Genomic DNA, 7,835 nt, shown 5'->3' on the forward strand with positions numbered 1-7,835 from the left:
TGCCGACGTTGTATAAAATATATGCGTCGGCATTAGCGGAGAGATTGAGAGTCGAGGTGGAAGGCAAGGGGCTGTTACCACCGAGTCAAACAGGTTTTAGGAAAGGGATGGGGACAGTAGATAACATTTTTATATTAAATTATTTGATCAATAGGCAGATAGGGAGGAAGGGAGGGAAATTGATAGCGGTTTTTATAGATCTGAGAGCGGCGTTTGACTCGGTGGACAGAGGGGAATTGGTAAAAGCATTGAGGGAAAGAGGAGTGAGGGAGGGATTAGTGGAAAGGGTGTCGGAAGTGGTAAGGGAGACGAAAAGTAGGGTGAGAGTAAAGGGGAAATTAGGGGAGGGATTTTGGACGGCGAGGGGGGTAAGACAGGGTTGCCCGCTAAGTCCCGCTCTATTTAACTTGCTGGTGGCAGACATGGAGGACGAGATGAGAAAAATAAAGTGGGGAGGGATAAAGGTGGGTGAAGAAAGGGTTTACTCTTTAGCGTATGCGGACGATATGGTGTTACTAGCGGAAGAGGAGGGAGAAATGAGAAGCATGTTGGAAAGGCTGGAAGGTTATCTGAAAAGAAAGGGGTTAGAACTAAATGCAGGGAAGACAAAGGTAATGAGGTTTAGGGAGGGGGTGGGAGATTGAGCAAAGTGAATTGGAGGTGGATGGGGGGAAAGTTGGAGGAGGTGAAAACATTTAGATACCTGGGGTATACGGTGCAGAGGAATGGGAGGCAGGAGGCGCATGTGAAGGAAAGGGTCGCTAGAGCAACGTCGGTAATGGGTAGGATATGGGGGATAGGAAAGAGAAGGTTTGGTAAGGATTGGAAGAGAAGGATGTGGATGTTTGATAGATTGGTGTGGACAGTGGTGGGATATGGAGTTGAGATTTGGGGGTGGAAGGAGAGAGAGTCAGTAGAGAGAATGCAGGAGAGGTTTTTGAGATGGGTTTTGGGAGTGGAAGGAATAACACCGGGATATTTGGTGAGGGAAGAAATTCAAAGGTGGCGGTTAAGGAGCAGGGCGGGGAGGAGAGCGTGGAAGTTTGAGGAGAGGTTGGAAGAGGGGAGGGGAAGTGTGTTGGCGCGGATGTGTTTAAGGGAGATGAAAGACAGAGTGCTGAGGGGAAAGCAGTTGTCGGGTTGGGAGAGAGAAAGGCAGCAATTCTTCAAGGACAGAGGGATGGAGTTGAGGGAATGGGAAGAGCAGAGGGTTGAAGGGAGATGCAGCTTTGAGGACTTGGAAAGGAGGGATGAGGAGCTGCAGAGGGAGGAGAACTGGGTGAAAATTAGGGAGGGAAGGTACAGTAAATGGTATGGATGGGTAAAGGAGGAGGGGATACCGAAATACCTAGAGAAGGGATGGGGGGAGAGTAGATGGAAGAGGGTGGCGAGGTTTAGACTAGGGAATGAGGTGAGGGAAGGAAGGTATTGGGAGGAAGAAGAAAGAAGATTATGTAGGCTGTGTGGGGGAGGAGTGGAGACATGGGAGCACGTGTGGGAGGAGTGCAGGGCATGGAGGGAGAGGGGAGATGAAAGTTGGCAGGAAGCATGTAGCAGGATGCTGGGAGGCGAAGGAGAAGGAGAGAGTTGGATGAGAGAGGTGGAGGAGGAGAGAGCGAGAGGGAGGGAGGAGAGGAGAGAGTAGGGGTGACGTGAGGAGGTACCTGTTGGTGGGAGTAAAGATGAGTGTACAAGGAGGTATGAGAGTGAAAGAAATCAGCTGGAGAGTGATGGTAAACGGATAAAGTAGTAAATGTCGAGAGGACAATTGGATAAACCGGAAGCGGAGGTCCCGGGGAGCAGACGGGAGATGGTGTGTGTGTGTAGGTAGGGTAGGTGAATAGGAGGCGAGTGAGGCAAGCGAGGAGATAGTCATAAGAAATAACTGTAAGCGATAGAAATAAGATAGGAATAAGGTTAGTGAGTAAGATTAATGTAAGATTGATGTAAATAGGAGAAAATTGTAACCCTAAGGGGAACAATAAAGCATATACAATTACAATTACAATACTTGCTTTGATAGCAAACATACTACAGGCACTTACTGCGCTATTTCCCTTGAGGAACAAATGTCGCGGTTCTGGGAAATTGACGAACCAGATATATAGCTCGTAAAATGCCAAATGATAAATGTGAAAAAATATTTCGAAATACTATGACTCGAGACATTTTGTCGCCTGATCGGCTCAAACCATGGACTAAACCAGTGATACCCTAGTGCTCGTCTAGTCGAAGCATAGCGTTATGCGCTCCTGAATCAAGAGGTTTTGTGATTTAGAATTAAGTTGTTGTGTTCTTGCGTTCAAAGTATGTATTATAGTCGTAAGCATTTATTGTTTTTACAGCGTTATTATCTAATTGCGTTAAATATTGTTAAGCTTAGCGTTAGTTTAAGTCCTATACTCTTGTCGAATTTTTAAGGAATAATTGATCACATTCGAGACGAATGTCTTTCGCAGGCTGGCCGAGCTGTAAGAAATCGCCAGTTCGCCTAGTTATTTTCCCCTGCAAAGGTATTTCTTTTTCCAAGTTGGCAATTAGTAGTGCCTCCGTTCCGCGGCGCTAGTTGCTTTCGTGATCGCTTCGTGATTGGCGGACTCATCCCGCGTACGTGCTGCGCCTGCGCGACGAGCCACGTGAGGCCTTGGCGTCCTCTGATTGGCGCATGTGATTCTCTCGCGATAATATCGTTCCCGCTTGGAGATGGTGATACAGTCTTAAGTCTTTTGTTAACCGACGAAGATCTCAACCATAATGCCTCGCAAGTCGAGCGCCTTTTTGTGTTACGTGAATAAATCTGTGTTCTGTTAATTACCTGTGTCTCACGAGTGTCTACTCTAGTTACGTTCCTCCAATATTCCTGACAAATATCTCTACATCCTTCCGCGGTGATAAAAACCGCTAGTAATATCCTTTCAGCCGGTAGATTCTGTACAGTTATCATTTAAACGAGCGTGAAATTAGGCTTATCAGAACTGTAACGACTGCCGAAATTTCGTCGCACGGAATAGCTCGTCGGGAACAGGCGGCAAAATTGGCTCAGGGCGGAGAGGGAAAGAGCAATTAATAAAAGACGGATTTTGTAGAATATTTCTAAAGAGCTAGTTTATTTAATACCTCTACGGAGTGCATGGATTTACATAAGTTCGGCACGGATGGATGTTATATACAGTTATATACATGTGTATAAGCATGCCGAGTAGTGCCCATCGGTTGTGCACGTGTCAGTGCGTGACGTTGGAGGGCGTGAGGCGAGCACGGTAGGCGGGGGAGCGGCGCGGCGCGTGAGACGGATGTCCCCGACGAACGCGGGGCGCGGTGAAGGGAGCGGGCGTTCCGGTTTGTTGTTTCCGAGAATCGGTGTTCCCCCGGTTGGATAGGGGATCCGCCGTTGAGGTGTTTCTCAACGGGGAGTGAGAACCCTCTCAATCCCCTGAATTCGGCGGTCCCGAGGAAGGATCCGGAGCAGGTCTGCCGAGAATTCTAGGCGGAGGCCGAGAACCCTCTCGACCTCTGGTTTTCTGAGCTGCGCGCGGTGAAGGTGCGGAAGGTCTTCTGGCGGGACTGGCGGGTAGCGAGTCGAGCGAGAAGAAGTGTTTTTTTGCTGTAAATTTTCTGGCTTTTATACCCGCTCGGGCGCACGTTCGGGTTTTTCCGCGTCTCGTCGGTAATCTTCGGGGGGTTTGTAAAAATGGAATGCTCGGCGGGGTGAGGTTCCTACGTGCTTCGCTGGGTGGCAAAAAAGATAAATTGGGCGCACCGCGCCCGGTTCCTGCTGGGATTTTTATGCAAGAACAATGCGTTTTCTAAGAGGATGCATCGTTACAGAACAAACAGCACTTAAGCGTTTTTATGCATTAGAAAGAAAATTGAATCGGGAACCTACTACTAAACAAAAATATATTGAATTTATGCAAGAATATGCGGCGTTGGGGCATATGGAGCGTGTTCCTCAGACTGAATTATCTGACACAGGTAGTGGTTTTTATCTTCCGCACCATGCAATTTTGCGGGAAGATAGTTTAACCACAAAGTTGCGGGTGGTATTCGACGGATCAATGAAGAGTAATAATCAGATTAGTCTTAACGATGCATTGCTTGCCGGCCCAGCGCTGCAACAGAAATTATTCGTCATATTGTTAAGATTTAGATGTTACAAGTATGTTGTTTGTGCAGTTATTAAACAAATGTATAGACAAATTAAACTAGCTCCACAACACCGTAATTATCACAAAATTGTTTGGAGAGAGTCCCCTGAAAGTGAGCTTCAACTTATAGATTAACCACGGTAACTTATGGCATTACATCAGCTCCATATCTTGTAATCAGATGCTTACAGGAAGTAGCTAACTCGGACGGCAAAAAATATCCACAAACTCAATCCGCGATATTGAATGATTTCTATGTGGATGATCTAATTACAGGCGCAGATACGGTTAATGAGGCTATGAGCCTGGCAACTCAGATTCGCGAGATTCTGTTGGGAGGAGCGTTTCAGCTACATAAATGGGCTTCCAACAATCCAGATATTATATTTAAATTTAATACGAATAATCAATCATTAATTACTGAGATAAATTTAGATAAACAAGAAAAGAAAATATTAAGCATTTGGTGGAATCACGAATTGGATAGTCTGAAATATGCTATCAAGCTTAATGAAGATGCGAAAACTAAAGTTACTAAAAGAACAATTTTGTCTACAATAGCTCAATTTTTTGATCCGTTAGAAATAGCACCCGTATCCGTTATGATAAAAATTATTCTACAAAAATTGTGGTAATTAAAATTAACATGGGACGAAACCGTACCTCAAATGATTTATAAGCAATGGATGCAAATCCTTGAGCAAATTTCGTTACTAAATCAGTTAGAATTACCGAGGAGAGTGTATTTCTTGTAAGCAAAAGATTGAAGTGCATGCATTTTGTGATGCGTCGCAATCTGCCTATGGAGCATATATATATATATATATAAAGAGTATGGATAATTCTGGTAAATCCACCATAGAATTGCTTTGTACTAAATCTCGAGTAGCCCCGTTAAAATCTATATCATTGCCGCGTTTGGAATTATGTGGAGCTCTATTGGCGGCTAAGTTATTACATAAAACTTTGAGCCAACTTAATGTCAGTGTCGCGAGAACTTATTGTTGGACTGATTTTACTATTGTTTTATCGTGGATTATCGCTAATACCTGGAAAACGTTTGTGAGTAATAGAGTAGCAGAGGTACAAAATTTAACAAAAGTGGAAGACTGGTATCATGTTGCCAGTGAGAACAATCCCGCGGACGTAGTATCACGGGGACTTCTACCTAAACAATTAATTGAGTCAGAATTTTGGTGGAGGGGTCCAAGATGGCTATCTTCGAATAATTATCCGTGTCAAAAATCTAAGAATTTCGTAAATAAGCAGGCGCCAGAAGCGCGTAAGATACTTGTTGCCATTAATGCTAATACTAATGAAAAACTTAAATTATTATATGAAGTTTCAAATTACAATAAGCTTCAACGGATTATGGCGTTTTGTTTACGATTTATATCCAATTTAAAGAATCCAAGAGCGAAAGAAACTGGCGGACTCACAACTGCAGAATTGTATCGGGCAACTATAAAAATTATGCAATTGATTCAAAGCGAGAAATTCCGTCCTGAAATCGAGAGTTTAACGAAACGACAAGCGATTGACAAGATTAGTAAATTGTTGCCATTAAATCCATTTATAGATTCGGATGGTATTATTCGCGTGGGGGGGAAGATTGCGAGGGGCGGATCTTGCGTTCGATACTAAGCATCCAATAGTATTACCAGTTTGACATCATGTAACGAGATTGTTAATAGAACGTGAGCATGTTCGACAAATGTTGCATGCGGGCGTGCAATTGACCCTGGCTTCGTTGCGATCGCAATTTTGGCTGTTGAATGGAAGGAGCGCGGTAAGAGGCATTATTCGAAAATGTGTAACATGTTTTAGAGTAAATCCAAGACCTGTGGAGCAATTCATGGGCGATCTACCATTAAGTCGAATAGAACCTGCACGTCCATTCTTGCGATGCGGAGTTGATTATGGTGGGCCGATTTTAATAAAAGAGAGTCCCGGACGTGGAAAGCGTACTATTAAATCATATATTGTACTGTTCGTGTGCTTCGTCACCAAAGCACTGCATATAGAGTTGGTGTACGACTGCACTTCGGAAACGTTTCTGCATGCATTAAAAAGGTTTATTTCACGGCGTGGGAAACCGAGTGACATTTATTCAGATAACGGCACAAATTTTATTGGTGCGAGTAAGAAATTAAAAAAACTAAAAAATTTGTTACTGTCACAAGAATTCGAAAAAAAGGCTTTTGACTCAGTTGTCTGTTGATCAGATAAATTGGCATTTTATACCTTCAAATGCGCCTCACTTTCGAGGAATTTAGGAGGCGGGTATCAAATCAGCCAAATATCATTTGAAGCGAATAGTAGGCAATGCTTTACTGACATATGAAGAGATGTACACTGTGTTGACTCAAATCGAAGCATGTTTCAACTCTAGACAGTACTCTCCAATGATCCAAATGATCCTTGCTTTAACACCAGGCCATTTCCTTATCAGTAGTCCACTCCAAGCTTTGCCTGAGCCAAATCTTACAAAAATTAAAGAAAATTGGCTCTCTCGATGCTCGATGCAAAGAGCTCAAGCTATAGTACAACATTTTTGGAAGAGATGGTCAACCAAATACTTGACATAGCTGCATCAAACAAATTGGAAAACGATAAAACCTCCCTTATCTCTGGTCGGACGAGTGGTGGTAATACGGGAGGACAACATACCATCGTTGTGTTGGAAACTGGCAAAAATCGTTGACGTCCATCCTGGCAAGGATCAACTGATTCGAGTGCTCACATTAAAGACAAGGAATGGAATAATTAAGAGGTCAATCCAGAAGGTCTGTTTACTACCACAGGACTGAGGCATACAATCATTGGAAAGAAGACTGTATTATGCTCTCTGTTTATTGTAAATTATTATCAATACTTGACGCAGTCTATGTTGTACTTAGCAAAATTGAATTTAAAATTTATATTGATGTTAAATGATGCTATATGCAAGTTAGTTAGTTCAGTTATAAGTCAACGGAGATATACACATCATAACTTTAATATATTTCTATCAATTAAGTTTATAGAACATGTTACTTTAAATTATTATAATTGTACTTCTCTAATTGAAACTAAAGGTTCAAGGGCGGGCGGTACGATCAATCGATTTATCGATTATCGGCAAGTGCGATACATGCAGGGCCCTCTAATCTCAAGTACCTGCCATCAGTGTTTGTTAAGCTTTTGCCCAAAGACGACGTTCCGTTGATTGCGCCTGACCGTGACTGCTAAATAAAGTGCTGCTAAATAAAGACTGCTAAAGACGATTATCAGAAGCTATATCTTGGTCATTGTCATTATTAGAAACTACTCCTCTTTATCAGCGCTCAAATCCACTGGGATTTAACACTGTTATTAATTAATAATTTTTTAAATAAACAATGGGGCGGCGAAACTCAAAAGTACAAAGTGTTTCGGTTTCCCTACGCCCGAAACTACATTCTCAAATTTTTCTGAAGGTCTACAACCATGCGTGTGACTTATTGCCAATCTAGCTGCCATAAATTAATAATTTTTTGGTAAATATACCGATGAAGAGAGGCTGCTCCAATGATCTTGCCCTTTATATATATTGTCAAGGACATGACCCCAAGTAACCTTCAGGTGGTTTTAGCCGTCGCTCGTTATTCGTTAAAAAGTTATTAACAAAAAAAGTACAAAAAAATAATACCAATAGGGGGTTGGGGG

Source organism: Wasmannia auropunctata, unplaced genomic scaffold (assembly GCF_000956235.1).
Source record: "Wasmannia auropunctata unplaced genomic scaffold, wasmannia.A_1.0 LD336088.1, whole genome shotgun sequence".
NCBI lineage: Eukaryota > Metazoa > Arthropoda > Insecta > Hymenoptera > Formicidae > Wasmannia > Wasmannia auropunctata.